Here is a 16,324-nt window from a genome sequence, read left to right on the forward strand (position 1 = left end):
TATCTGTGCAGCTAATGGTATACGCATGTAGCCATTAATCACCAGCTGCAAGCTGAATTAGAGCATCTTATTTATTGTTTCTTTCTTTAATTTCCCTTGAAAAAAAGTTTTCATGGGAAATTACATTTCAGTGAATGAGATCCGGAAGATGACGCTGAAAATTAAAATATTTGTTTAGCTGGAGAGATCTATACATTCTGACAAAATCTAGACTGTTAACCTGGATTCATTTTTATTCCAAACGTCTCAAAACTTCAACAAGGTGTGAATGGACTCTCCAGTTCTCAACCTCATTGGCATAAAATAGAAACTGGAGAGGTTTTGGGAGACAAATACAGCCAAAAAGCAGCTATTTATTGGCTTGGCAGTTTGCTTTTCATAAGTTGGAAGTGACAAAGCTGAAACAGCTGCAGGATGTGTTAAAGAGACAGGGAACCCCAATTATTTATTTTATAATTCCAATGAAGTATTCATATTTAAACAACTTTCTAATTTACTTCTGTTACAAACTGCTATTTGTGACTGGCCCTTTAAATGGAAGGTTGCCCTGCTTCCCTGGATTTTGGAGAAGCCTATTTGCCAGCCTCCTTCCACATGACTATGGCCCCTGGAAGATTGTGCCCCTGAGGACATATTGACTTTTGTTGGGTGTGTGTGGCCCTTTAAGAACCATCTGGGGACATATTGTGACTTTGATGAACAATGCCCCTTTAAGACTATGTCCCCAGACCTGTGAAATGACTTGTCCCTGGCTTTCTCCCACTTGGTTCAGTTTCATTGTGTGCCATTAAGAGTTAAATTTTGTTCAGCTTCAAGAAACCTATTCTAAATACAAGTCTGCTGGGATTAGCTCTAATTAGGTTTAGTGATCAACTTTCCCATTGTCTAATCAGACTAGTATTGATAAGGTGGACTGCATTGTTTTATTGTGTGTAATGTTATCTGCTGAAGTAATGTTGTGGCCTGTCAAAGGGAGTGTCTCTCTATCTAATATCAAATGTGTGATGGGGGATTTTATGCCTCCCCCTGAGAGTGTCCTGTTTGCATGTAACCTGAATAAAAGCAGGCTGTGTGCTCCAGCACTTCAGACCTATGTTGACCCTCTAACTTGAAGCTTTGACTCATGTTTGTAGGGGACAGTTTCAGCTAATATCACTACAGGGATTGCTGACTATGGTGCTGATGATTCTTTGGTGAGCGCTAGGAGCATCCTTTTCTACGGTCCAACTTCCAGCCAGCCTGGAGGCAACCGTAACATTTGGCGGCAGCGGTGGGATAGCATCCTAGCGCAAGGAGCAGCACCACAACAGCACTGGTATCGTAGGAGAGTTATTGAGGGCAACGCTAGCCACTGCGCAGCGTCCCTACCTACAGCAGCATGGAGCTGACAAGACACTATTCAGAACCCTGTGAAGAGCACCTCAACCTGATCCGTCGCTATGAGGGCGCGGATTTCGTTCCAGAGGTAAAGAGGCGGCTAGTCCGATATGGTCCAGACCCTGCACAGGAGGTAGTCAGTCGCATCATCCGGGAATTGGATACGGAGAACAAAGCGGCACGAGCTTTTGAGCGCCAACTGTGGAGTTTGAGGGTCTGGACACCTGGTCTCCAGCGAGAAAGTGAGTCACAGGGAGCGGAGAGCAACGACCTCCCTTCCCAGCGGCAGCCAGAGTTACAGGGAGAGGAGAGCAGCGACCTCCCTCCCCAGCGGCAGTATACCGTGCAGAGGGAAGAGACAACCAGTCCCCTTCCCCAGCCAGAGATACCAGAGGCAGCAGGCCTCATAGACTGGTCCTGGGAGGACCCCCAGCAGGCAGGTGGAGATGGGACCGCAGTCTCTCTACCGGCCCTACAGGGATGCTGGGCAGGCGGCCCAGATCCCCAGCGACAGACCCAGCTACAGGGAGGGGAGAGCATCGACCTCCCTCCCCAGCCGGAGTGTGCCTTCCAGGGAGAGGAGACAACCGGTCTCTCTCCCCAGCCGCAGCATGTTCCACAGGAAGCGGAGAGCATCGACCTCCCTTCCCAACGGCCACCGGAGTATCAGGAGGAGGAGGTAAGCCAATCTCCCCCTCCCCAGCTAACTCCTAACTTGGGCCCAGGGTTAACAGTGGAGATGTTAACCCCCACTGACCCCCACGTTCCCTTTGCCACCGGGCAGGACTATGCCCCAATTCCCCCAGCAGAAGAGCTGGCATCAGAACAGAACGCTGCTGGCCTCTGCCCTACAGACCCCCTTGTTACAGGACTGGCCTGCAAACCCCTCACCCCAGCAGAAGCGCTGGCACCAGGGCAGAGTGCCGCTGGCCTCTGCCCCCCAAGTACCATCAGCTATTTGCACAGCTGCGCCAGGAAGGCAGAGGATGCTACACTTTCATCCTATAACCTGGAACCTACAGGCCAGTGCTACTTGTTGTGGGGGGGCTGCTTTGCTGCTAGTGTTTATTTGTGGGTGGGTTGCGAGACTAACTTAGGCACTGACCGACAGAAGGTCAGGTGCCTTGTTAGTCTCCCTCCAAAAGGGGAGATATGTTACAAACTGCTATTTGTGACTGGCCCTTTAAATGGAAGGTTGCCCTGCTTCCCTGGATTTTGGAGAAGCCTATTTGCCAGCCTCCTTCCACATGACTATGGCCCCTGGAAGATTGTGCCCCTGAGGACATATTGACTTTTGTTGGGTGTGTGTGGCCCTTTAAGAACCATCTGGGGACATATTGTGACTTTGATGAACAATGCCCCTTTAAGACTATGTCCCCAGACCTGTGAAATGACTTGTCCCTGGCTTTCTCCCACTTGGTTCAGTTTCATTGTGTGCCATTAAGAGTTAAATTTTGTTCAGCTTCAAGAAACCTATTCTAAATACAAGTCTGCTGGGATTAGCTCTAATTAGGTTTAGTGATCAACTTTCCCATTGTCTAATCAGACTAGTATTGATAAGGTGGACTGCATTGTTTTATTGTGTGTAATGTTATCTGCTGAAGTAATGTTGTGGCCTGTCAAAGGGAGTGTCTCTCTATCTAATATCAAATGTGTGATGGGGGATTTTATGCCTCCCCCTGAGAGTGTCCTGTTTGCATGTAACCTGAATAAAAGCAGGCTGTGTGCTCCAGCACTTCAGACCTATGTTGACCCTCTAACTTGAAGCTTTGACTCATGTTTGTAGGGGACAGTTTCAGCTAATATCACTACAGGGATTGCTGACTATGGTGCTGATGATTCTTTGGTGAGCGCTAGGAGCATCCTTTTCTACGGTCCAACTTCCAGCCAGCCTGGAGGCAACCGTAACAACTTCTATTATCAAATTTGATTTCTTCTCTTTTGTTGAAAAGCAAGGAAGTTAGCTCAGGAGCGTGCACATTCCTAAATGGGAAATAGATGCAGGTGGTGAAGTAACAAAAGATAGGATCAGCAATGTAGAGAAAACATCTCAAAGAAAAAAGGCAAAATATAGTCTTTAAAACATGTAAGAATGATGTTCCAAACACCAGAATACTCCCACTTAAAGGGACAGTAAACACCAGAATACCCACACTTAAAGGGACAGTAAACACCAGCATACCCACACTTAAATGGACAGTAAACACCAGAATACTCACATTTAAGCTCTTAGTTGGTAGGCATGTAGGCACAAAGACCCTTGGCTCGCATAGATACACCGGGACTACAGACATGAACGTTTAAAATCTTCTTGTAAAAGCAAAAGGACATACAGACTATTATTCACATGGTATGGTCATAATAACAATAAACCCCTCAGCAGAATAATTCACACACCGTAGGACACCAGCGTATGATATCAAACAGCTAGATAAGCGGTTATGCCAGGTAGACCCGACCTTTTTGTGATACATCCGACCATTTACCCAAAAGTCAGTCAGCTTTTTCAAGGATGCTCTTTTTGATTCTCCTCCAGATTTTTAAAAGTTGCAGTGTATTTCCATTGGTTCTGCCTTAACTTTTGTCATCTACACATAAGATTTCTTTAATCAATTCTTAGCTGATAGTGATTTAAGGAAAATAGCAAACAGATAAGTATACTAAACAAATTCAATACCTCTACATTTAAATAACATGACTTAGATATGCAGTAGTGGCAATAGTAGCTGCAACAGTTTGTATACATGTCTAAATTCATTTAAATATAAACATTGATACATATATATATATATATATTTATTTATTTTTTCATAAATGTATATATTCAAGAAATTTATTTCTGGAATTTGAACCTGTGGACAAAAATAAAATGTACTTTTACAACTATGGCCCCTATTTATTAAAGGTCTTGCGGACCTGATCCGACAGTGCGGATCAGGTCCGCAAGACCTCGCTAAATGCGGAGAGCAATACGCTCTCCGCATTTAACATTGCACCAGCAGCTCTTAAGAGCTGCTGGTGCAACGCCGCCAATCGGCCACCAGCAGGGAGGTGTCAATCAACCCGATCGTACTCGATCGGGTTGATTTCTTGCAATGTCTGTCCGCCTGCTCAGAGCCGCTGCTTCATAACTTGTGTTTCTGGCAAGTCTGAAGACTCGCCAGAAACACGGAGCATCAAGCTCAATCCGGAGCTTGTTAAATATACCTGTGCACCATATTGATATATACGTATGTATATATTGTATAAATGCTATAATATACATATATATATATATAAATATACTGTATATACTGTATATATACGTATACATATATATATATATATATATATATATATATATATATAAGCAAAAGGGAAATTTTGTGTCTCAAAAATAACTATATAAGCGTTCAAATAATAGTCTTATTATATAAAACCCCTGGTAGCGATCGCCCAAGCACTTCCAAAAAATCCACAAACACAAATGTATAAATGGATGAACAGTCCCAAAAAGGTATAACTGGCGTTCACAGGTTGTCTCCTATTAATCAGGTAAGCTCTAAATAGCAGTTATGGGTCTTATGGATTTCACAAACTTTATGCTTCCAAATGCATCTGTGTAATATTTACCGCTATGCGGTTAAGCCCACTTACCACTGCTACAGAGGAACGCCAGACACCACGAATCCGTTCAAATCCTTACTAATTGAAGACCCACTCTCGGTCCGGTCTCTGCCCGGCAAACTTACCTCTGCAATCTCCGTCTACAGACAGTGCTGTGAAGGACGCTGTTGTTGCGTCTGAGCGTGTGTGGCGTACCACGTGTCGAGGGTCATCCAATGGGGTGAAACAGATTCTTTAGCTGGGATATGATGGTCTGTAGTAATCCAATAGGAAGTCTTGCTGTCCACGCTAGCTTAGGGGTATCGTATGGAGCATACAAAAACCACTGGGCACCAATGCTTAATCCTGATAGAATATTAAAAGTCAAAACAAAAATTTAAAGCAATAGGTGCCAAATGCGGTTAAAAAATGAATTTTATTTGTGTAGTCACACAATTAAAACATGGGGGTAGTACAAAAAGCAAACAAATTAGGCAACAAAACTGAGCACATAGTTGGTTGCTGACATGTTTCGGCACACAGCCGTAATCATAGCTAAAGAGTACACCTGTTACCAAGTTTAAGTACCCTACCTCTGATTCTAATAGGTTAAAAACAAACATGCTCAAATTAACTCATTAAAGTAACAAGTTAGTGAATCCAGCCTTGGGACTACAAAATTAACCTTATTTAGTAGTATAAGTGCCTATTGTTCAAACTTGAACTAGTATAACACTATGCCAAATACCTATACCAACATTATATTATATTATGACCAATCCTCAAATTTAAAACTGTATTTACCTGACTTGGTTTATATTTAAATGAAAATGTTTTTACAAAAATATCTATATGTGGTATAAGGCAATTGCTGATAGTAGGGATAGGGAAGTACTTTGAATGAACCTTTAAAAAGATTATGGAAACATAATAATAATTATTAGTTGTTAAACATTATGAAAGGTCTGACTCTCCTTATATCCAACTATAGATAAAATGTGATTTTACTGGTCTATAGATAGGTGTTCCTTTATTGGTTTAAAAAGAACATAATTTAATCTTAAATTTATTGAGAGAAGACATTACTTTATTTTAATTATTATTTTTTGAAAATTTATTTCCAATAATTAATTAAATCATATTCAGAGTTCATTCCTTGGGGAACTCTTGTCCCAAGTTTAAATATCCAAAACATCTCCCTCTTGCCCAGCATTTTGTCCCTATCACCTCCCCTTGGAGGTGTATTCACCTTTTCTATTGCTTGCAACTGAGTGTTTTCACAAAAGTCCTGTTTATTTGAAGAACACACAAAGAATTTATAGTGATGTATACGTCATACATGAGGTCACCGGAAATATATAAAAAACGTAGTTAACTTCTCATCTGCATAAGGGGCCCACAGGAAATAAGAATGTTGTTATAGCACATAACAGAATATGCTCATATAACCATTTGTAGAGAGGAACTTATATTAGAAACATATGTTACAACTTATACAGAAAGAAACTTGTGGAATGCTGCATTATAAACATTTTACAAGATACAAGATTTAAAGTTACCCTCAATATGCTTAATATGTGAGATTCAAATTACCCATATAACATATATATTTAATATATATATATATATATATATATACACACATATACACATATATATATATATATATATATATATATATATATACATATACATATACATACATACACACATATACCCATCAATATATATATATATATATATATATATATATATATATATATATATATATATATATATATATTTATACACACACACACACACAGGTATATAACATTTTTAAAATAAAAAGAACATTTTCTTCTATGTGAAGAACATAGGTATTTAAAATATTCCTAATGCACTTTCAGCTTTAGCACAGGTGATCTAGTGCAGTGTCGGGTTAGCATGCGATCAATAAGTAATAGGCGTTTCTTCAGCGTGTCCCATAGAAGTCTATGGGAAGAAGGAGTTAGCGCGGCCGAGATATCTGAAGTCCTGAAGTAAGCGCACTTAAGTCTTTTGTTTACATGCTACCTTTTTACTTTACTATACTATACTACTGTGTGCATGATAAATATTAACACATTAATCTGAGAGCAAAAATGCAAGCACTATGGATTGCACTCCAGCAATATTAACACTCCATCCCACTTATTTTTGTACTAGCTCTATGTGTATGTATGTGTGTATATATGTGTATGTGTGCGTATGTATGTGTGTATATATGTGTGTGTGTATGTGTGTATATAAGTGTGTGTGTATGTGTATATATGTGTATGTGTATATATATAATTATATGTGTATATATGTGTGTGTATGTGTATATATGTGTGTGTATGTGTATATATGTGTATATCTGTGTATATGTGTGTATATATATATATATGTGTATATATGTGTGTGTATGTATGTGTGTGTGTGTGTGTTAAATCTTATCTGTAAAATTAACATCCAAAGTGTATGTAAAAGACCTAAATAAAAAAGGCCTGTGTGTTTAACTCTGCAAAGTCCTGTAAGGGGGCCACAGCACATTGCAGATCCTAAGCAGGACACAGCTAGTAAGCAAATTAGGAATGGTATATGTAATTGTATCGGGTACTTGTAAAGCACGGCTAATCACCTGTAAGGGTCTCAAGGCACTGCTCATTTTATCTACCTCAGAAGGATGAAAGGCTGAGTGGACCTTGCCGGGGATCGAACCTGCAACCCTTGGGTTGCTACAGAGCTCAGCCGCAGTGCCTTAACATGCTGAGCTATCTGTGCAGCTAATTGTATACGCATGTAGCCATTAATCACCAGCTGCAAGCTGAATTAGAGCATCTTATTTATTGTTTCTTTCTTTAATTTCCCTTGAAAAAAAGTTTTCATGGGAAATTACATTTCAGTGAATGAGATCCGGAAGATGACGCTGAAAATTAAAATATTTGTTTAGCTGGAGAGATCTATACATTCTGACAAAATCTAGACTGTTAACCTGGATTCATTTTTATTCCAAACGTCTCAAAACTTCAACAAGGTGTGAATGGACTCTCCAGTTCTCAACCTCATTGGCATAAAATAGAAACTGGAGAGGTTTTGGGAGACAAATACAGCCAAAAAGCAGCTATTTATTGGCTTGGCAGTTTGCTTTTCATAAGTTGGAAGTGACAAAGCTGAAACAGCTGCAGGATGTGTTAAAGAGACAGGGAACCCCAATTATTTATTTTATAATTCCAATGAAGTATTCATATTTAAACAACTTTCTAATTTACTTCTATTATCAAATTTGATTTCTTCTCTTTTGTTGAAAAGCAAGGAAGTTAGCTCAGGAGCGTGCACATTCCTAAATGGGAAATAGATGCAGGTGGTGAAGTAACAAAAGATAGGATCAGCAATGTAGAGAAAACATCTCAAAGAAAAAAGGCAAAATATAGTCTTTAAAACATGTAAGAATGATGTTCCAAACACCAGAATACTCCCACTTAAAGGGACAGTAAACACCAGAATACCCACACTTAAAGGGACAGTAAACACCAGCATACCCACACTTAAATGGACAGTAAACACCAGAATACTCACATTTAAGCTCTTAGTTGGTAGGCATGTAGGCACAAAGACCCTTGGCTCGCATAGATACACCGGGACTACAGACATGAACGTTTAAAATCTTCTTGTAAAAGCAAAAGGACATACAGACTATTATTCACATGGTATGGTCATAATAACAATAAACCCCTCAGCAGAATAATTCACACACCGTAGGACACCAGCGTATGATATCAAACAGCTAGATAAGCGGTTATGCCAGGTAGACCCGACCTTTTTGTGATACATCCGACCATTTACCCAAAAGTCAGTCAGCTTTTTCAAGGATGCTCTTTTTGATTCTCCTCCAGATTTTTAAAAGTTGCAGTGTATTTCCATTGGTTCTGCCTTAACTTTTGTCATCTACACATAAGATTTCTTTAATCAATTCTTAGCTGATAGTGATTTAAGGAAAATAGCAAACAGATAAGTATACTAAACAAATTCAATACCTCTACATTTAAATAACATGACTTAGATATGCAGTAGTGGCAATAGTAGCTGCAACAGTTTGTATACATGTCTAAATTCATTTAAATATAAACATTGATACATATATATATATATATATATATATTTATTTATTTTTTCATAAATGTATATATTCAAGAAATTTATTTCTGGAATTTGAACCTGTGGACAAAAATAAAATGTACTTTTACAACTATGGCCCCTATTTATTAAAGGTCTTGCGGACCTGATCCGACAGTGCGGATCAGGTCCGCAAGACCTCGCTAAATGCGGAGAGCAATACGCTCTCCGCATTTAACATTGCACCAGCAGCTCTTAAGAGCTGCTGGTGCAACGCCGCCAATCGGCCACCAGCAGGGAGGTGTCAATCAACCCGATCGTACTCGATCGGGTTGATTTCTTGCAATGTCTGTCCGCCTGCTCAGAGCCGCTGCTTCATAACTTGTGTTTCTGGCAAGTCTGAAGACTCGCCAGAAACACGGAGCATCAAGCTCAATCCGGAGCTTGTTAAATATACCTGTGCACCATATTGATATATACGTATGTATATATTGTATAAATGCTATAATATACATATATATATATATAAATATACTGTATATACTGTATATATACGTATACATATATATATATATATATATATATATATATATATATATATATATATATATAAGCAAAAGGGAAATTTTGTGTCTCAAAAATAACTATATAAGCGTTCAATAATAGTCTTATTATATAAAACCCCTGGTAGCGATCGCCCAAGCACTTCCAAAAAATCCACAAACACAAATGTATAAATGGAGGAACAGTCCCAAAAAGGTATAACTGGTGTTCACAGGTTGTCTCCTATTAATCAGGTAAGCTCTAAATAGCAGTTATGGGTCTTATGGATTTCACAAACTTTATGCTTCCAAATGCATCTGTGTAATATTTACCGCTATGCGGTTAAGCCCACTTACCACTGCTACAGAGGAACGCCAGACACCATGAATCCGTTCAAATCCTTACTGATTGAAGACCCACTCTCGGTCCGGTCTCTGCCCGGCAAACTTACCTCTGCAATCTCCGTCTACAGACAGTGCTGTGAAGGACGCTGTTGTTGCGTCTGAGCGTGTGTGGCGTACCACGTGTCGAGGGTCATCCAATGGGGTGAAACAGATTCTTTAGCTGGGATATGATGGTCTGTAGTAATCCAATAGGAAGTCTAGCTGTCCACGCTAGCTTAGGGGTATCGTATGGAGCATACAAAAACCACTGGGCACCAATGCTTAATCCTGATAGAATATTAAAAGTCAAAACAAAAATTTAAAGCAATAGGTGCCAAATGCGGTTAAAAAATGAATTTTATTTGTGTAGTCACACAATTAAAACATGGGGGTAGTACAAAAAGCAAACAAATTAGGCAACAAAACTGAGCACATAGTTGGTTGCTGACATGTTTCGGCACACAGCCGTAATCATAGCTAAAGAGTACACCTGTTACCAAGTTTAAGTACCCTACCTCTGATTCTAATAGGTTAAAAACAAACATGCTCAAATTAACTCATTAAAGTAACAAGTTAGTGAATCCAGCCTTGGGACTACAAAATTAACCTTATTTAGTAGTATAAGTGCCTATTGTTCAAACTTGAACTAGTATAACACTATGCCAAATACCTATACCAACATTATATTATATTATGACCAATCCTCAAATTTAAAACTGTATTTACCTGACTTGGTTTATATTTAAATGAAAATGTTTTTACAAAAATATCTATATGTGGTATAAGGCAATTGCTGATAGTAGGGATAGGGAAGTACTTTGAATGAACCTTTAAAAAGATTATGGAAACATAATAATAATTATTAGTTGTTAAACATTATGAAAGGTCTGACTCTCCTTATATCCAACTATAGATAAAATGTGATTTTACTGGTCTATAGATAGGTGTTCCTTTATTGGTTTAAAAAGAACATAATTTAATCTTAAATTTATTGAGAGAAGACATTACTTTATTTTAATTATTATTTTTTGAAAATTTATTTCCAATAATTAATTAAATCATATTCAGAGTTCATTCCTTGGGGAACTCTTGTCCCAAGTTTAAATATCCAAAACATCTCCCTCTTGCCCAGCATTTTGTCCCTATCACCTCCCCTTGGAGGTGTATTCACCTTTTCTATTGCTTGCCAGCGAAAGGTAGATAGGGATTTATTATGCTTATTAGCAAAATGCTGGACAAGAGGGGTAGTAGCTGTGCCTGAGCTAATTGTAGATAGATGGTTTCTCATCCTTGTGTTTACATCATTTGAGGTGAGACCTACATATTGTATGGAACATTCAATGCATGTGATAACATAAATCACATAGGGAGTAGTGCAGTTCAGGCAGGATTCTATATGGAATCTCTCACCTGTGCTCATGGATTGAAAACTGTCAGTAAAGAGAGCAAATTCGCACGGTCTGCAGGATCTCTTTCCACACTTGAACATGCCTTTGTGTTGTAACCATGTACTCTTTGGTGTGTTTTTAGAAATACAGGAGGGTGACAGAATATTGCCCAAAGTCTTACACTTTCTGTAAGAACATTTCAGGCCTTATTCTACACTCTCTGTAAGATGATCATCAGCAGCCAGTAATTTGAAGTGTTTCTTTACAATTCTACATATGTCACCATATTGGGCGCTGTATTCAGTGACAAAATATGACCCATTTGTTTTAGATGTTTTGATATGGTCCTGTTGTGTCTTGTTGCTCAAAAGCTTTTTCCTGTCTACTCTCGCTACTTGATATTCTGCTCTATCAAGAACTTTGTCTGAGTAACCTCTCTCTTTTAAACGTTGTCTCAATTCAGTACTTTGCCTGACAAAAGTTGCCTCCTCCGTACAGTTTCTCTTAAGTCTAACGAACTGTCCCTTTGCAACTGCAAAAGGAACATGCGGTGGATGGCAGCTTTTGGCGTGCAATACTGTGTTCCGTGTAATTATATATATATCAGAAAAAACAAAGCATTGGACCACTATTCTATCTGTGCTTTGTAGCTGTTTCAGGGAGATAGCACTAGTGTTACAAAAAATGGTGCAACTTAAAAATCTTTAATCCTTTTGGTATTAAATTATTCAAACTGAAAATCTATCTCATTTCTATTTTTCCAAGATTATCATAAAAAATAAAACACCACTATACTATCTGTGTTATATAGCTGTTACAGAGAGATAACATAATCATATTACAAAAAATGGTGCAACTCAAAATCCATCTCATTTCCGTTTTACCAAGATTATTTGCTACATCTCCTCCGTGCCAATGTGGTTCAATGTCACCACTAGCAAATTAGTGCTTGCGTGCAATGTTAAATTCCGCCAGCAGAATGCTGTCCGCCAGAGGCTAGCTGTGGCGGTCAGGGCCGCATATGTATGCCCCTGCCCGGCATAGCTTGATAAATCGAGCCCTATCTATTTATCTTTTTACAATTCCCTTAATGTCTCAAATTTGTTTTTCTTTAAATTCATATTGTAGATTTTTTTTTTAAATGTATTAATATCCTTATGAACTAATTCAATGAAACTCTCCATTGGTCCTGATTTTAGTCCAGTAGGAAAAAAATTTACCTTTGATTTAACAGCCACGGCCTCCATTACATATGCAGCGTCGCCCGCAAAATCCTCCGTCGCCAGATTTTACGCGATTTTGGTATTACATATACGGCGTAGCATACAAGTTACGTGCGTATATGTCACCCATCGCCCGCAATTATTACTCCCATAAACTAACATAGAACCGTGTCGCAAATCGGTATCCAATATCCAGCACAAGGACTTACGTGGCAAAAATGGAGAAATCTTACTCCATTTTTACCTCGCCATAAAAGGCAGCCGCAGCAAGCCTTGCGCTGAGTATGGAAGCACCGTAACTCCCGAAAATGCCTGCAAAAAGTCCTTTTAAGGCTACTGGTAGTTTATAAGCTTAGGGGGTGTTTTATTTTGGGGGGGCTTTTTTATTTTCATAGGGATTAGGTGTAATTTATTTAAATTTTTTTAATTTTATTTATTATTTTCTGTAATCTTAGATTTTTTTATTTTCTGTAATTCTTGCTTAAAGGGGCAGTCTACTCCTGAATTTTTATTAGACTGCCCCTTTAATTTATACTTAGTTTATTTGTATTTTTAAAGTAGGGTTAGTTTTTTTAAATTTAATAGTAACTTTAGTATTTTGTAAATTAGGTCATTTTAGTTCATTTAGGGGGTGTTAGGTTAGGGGGGGTTAGGTTAGGGGTTAGGTTTATTGCGTTGTGGGTTAATGGCGGATTAGGGGTTAATACATTTAATATTAGTAATGAGAGGGGGGATTGCGGATATAGGGGTTTTACGTGTTGGGCTTATTTTTGGGAGGCGTGTTAGACTTTTACGGGAGATTTGTTATTTTCTTTACTTTTCTTAGGCACCGGCAGTTTCTAAAGTGCTGTAAGTCACTGGCGACTCCAGAAATTTGTATTTACGCTCATTTCTGGACATCGCTAGTTTATCAGACTTACGGCACTTTATGAACTGCCAGCGGGGTTTATGTAATATCCCGATGTGCAAGATGAAATTACGGACGGCGCAGGTTCCCACGCTTGCACCGAAACCTGTGCCGTATATTTGATCGCGCCCCACATGTCTAAATGTATCATTTATAGTGCTAATAGCCATGATGGGGTTTTTCAGGAAAAACTTTTTTAGAGTTATATTTAGGAATCAATAAATGTGTAAGACACCTAAGCATTGAACTTATTTAACTGTCTAGTTGTAGCAAATTTCATACCTTGGTTCAAGACTTCTGTTTGATCATCAGTGAATTTCTTTTTGCTCAAATTAAATTTACCTTTTGGGTTTTTTTTTCTCTCCCAATCTTCCATTTTTTCTTTTTGTAAATTGTTCCTTCTCTATTTTGTTAATGTCAGATTGTTTGTTTGTCCTAACTTTCTCTCGCCTCTCTCTAAACAAATGTCATTATTATACACACCTTCCTCTTCACTACTTAGTGCTGACATCTTCAAACTTGGCCTTCCAGAGGTTTTGGAACTACATTTCCCATGATGCTCAGCCAGCTGAAAACATGATTAGTGGTCTTTTTACTTTACCTTTTCTTTTATATTTCCGATCAGGAATTTTCACTCAATCTTTAGAGATTTTTTTTCTCTTGTCTGATAATTAGCTTTCTCCTGATTTCTTATTTAAAATTTCCTTGTTTCATTAAATTTGCATCTGTTATCTTTTTGTTTCTTATGATTTTTAACTATATTATTTGTTTATTTTGTGTTATATATCCAGTTTTGTTCTCTACCAGATACGCCTTGAATATATGTTTTTTTGTTTTTTTGTTTTTTTTAATAATTTTTATTGAGGTTAAATATGTAAAATAACAGACATATTGTGTTGCAAAAGTCATATGGCTATACAGAGAAAAAACATATCCATTGTGATACTACAAAATAGACAAATCTGTTACGTTACAATTGAGAATAAAAGAAAACAGACAAATGATGTCACAGGTGTCAAAAGTATAACAAAGCAAAAAACATGCACATCAAATTGTCACAATAAACAAACAAATCTGTTTCATCCCAGTTATGCGCAATATGTTAAAGAGAAACCTCCCATTTTCAACTTATTCTTCGAGTCAGAAAGCAATAAACATAAAATATCTCATATGGACTATCTTTGGTCCGGGTATAGAAATATTAGCATTTGGATAGTAGAGTTCATGACATATGTTGAATATAATATAGAAATATCTATTTAGGCCATATATAATCTAATAATAGAAATAATAACTTTTGGATCATGCCATTTAAAAACTATGAGTATGATTAGGAACATAACTGAGACACCTATACATGAATAAAAATATAACAATAAAGTCGGGTAATTTCAAGAAAAACAACAAAATAAGGCTCTGGCCACTTTTTAAGTGTTGGAGTACTATGGAAGGGGACCAGCAAAGACTCATTGGGCGATAGAGCATAAAGCTTTTAACATCAGGGGATATAGGGGACTAATGTTGGTTTATTAAGGCGTACTTAAATATATATTTGCAGCTATACCCTCTGGTGTAAGAGGAGTCTGTGTTTAATCTATCAGATCCTAATAAGGATATAAAAACCCTACTACGTGGAGTGATATCGTTAGTAGTAACTTAAGGGCACTCATTAATTTAATTGCTACAAAAAATTGGAGTTATGTTAAGAGTGGAACTAATGAATAGGTGAACAATGTGGCCAAAATGAGAGTAGCCCAAAAAAAGGTTGTGAAGCTGGTACTACCGCAATAATAGTAAAATATATTGTGGCCTGTGCTAGTACAAAATAGAGGTTGAAGGCATCAGCACAAAAGTACCAGGGAATAAACATGATATGTCTCCATTTCTCACATTTAGGTCCTGGTATTTGAGTATAGGCTCCATATCCATGAACAGATGAAACATATCGATAATTAGATATCAAAAGTAGTTAAGAATCACATACAAAAATCAATTGGCCAAACACTGGTATGCTAAAGACAACTACAGCAAAAAGATAGACATTACTATACACTCTCTGGGATGCTTCAATACCAAGTTATTAGTATAAGGACATGAAAACATACTAACTGCAAAGAGAGAGAATATACAATATTACATTGGCATTTCTCTAAATAAGGTAAACTACATAAAAACAACTGTCACAACTGAACTATTATGAACTTCACAATGTTCCTGTCTCAATAATGCTCTAAGCTCTAAATCTTTAAGAGACAGCATATCAAAGTCATACCTAAAACATAATAAAACTTTATATGAGTATTAAACATATGAACTATATGGAGAATAGCGGCTTTCATACAGTGTGAGGAGCAGCAGCCGTCCTGAAGACATTTTAATATGAGAGATACAGCAAGTCCAAAGTTTAGTCACTGAGCTGTGTAAGAATGCTTTGCAGACCAGTATATTCGTATGTGCAAGCATGCTCAGATTAACATGCATTATCCTCTGAAGTTCATGCTAGTGTGCCGATGTTATAACACTTTCACAAACAACTACAAACATATGCTGCTGCTATACTCACTGACACTTAATCTTGAGGAGCTTCAAATAAAACAGCTGGCCATGTTAGTTTATATGACTCTAGTTAGAAGATCTGGTCGGCTGGGCAGCTAAGTTCACTAAGTGGCCGCCTCAAAGAGTGTAAGAGTTACCCCACTCCAGTTTTGTGGATGACTTGCCTCAGGCCTTGGAGCTGACACAAACTATGCAGCTGTCGCCCCTGATAACCAAGCTCGAATCTCTCATATTCCATACCGGGTT

This window comes from Bombina bombina, chromosome 2, assembly GCF_027579735.1.
Source record: "Bombina bombina isolate aBomBom1 chromosome 2, aBomBom1.pri, whole genome shotgun sequence".
NCBI lineage: Eukaryota > Metazoa > Chordata > Amphibia > Anura > Bombinatoridae > Bombina > Bombina bombina.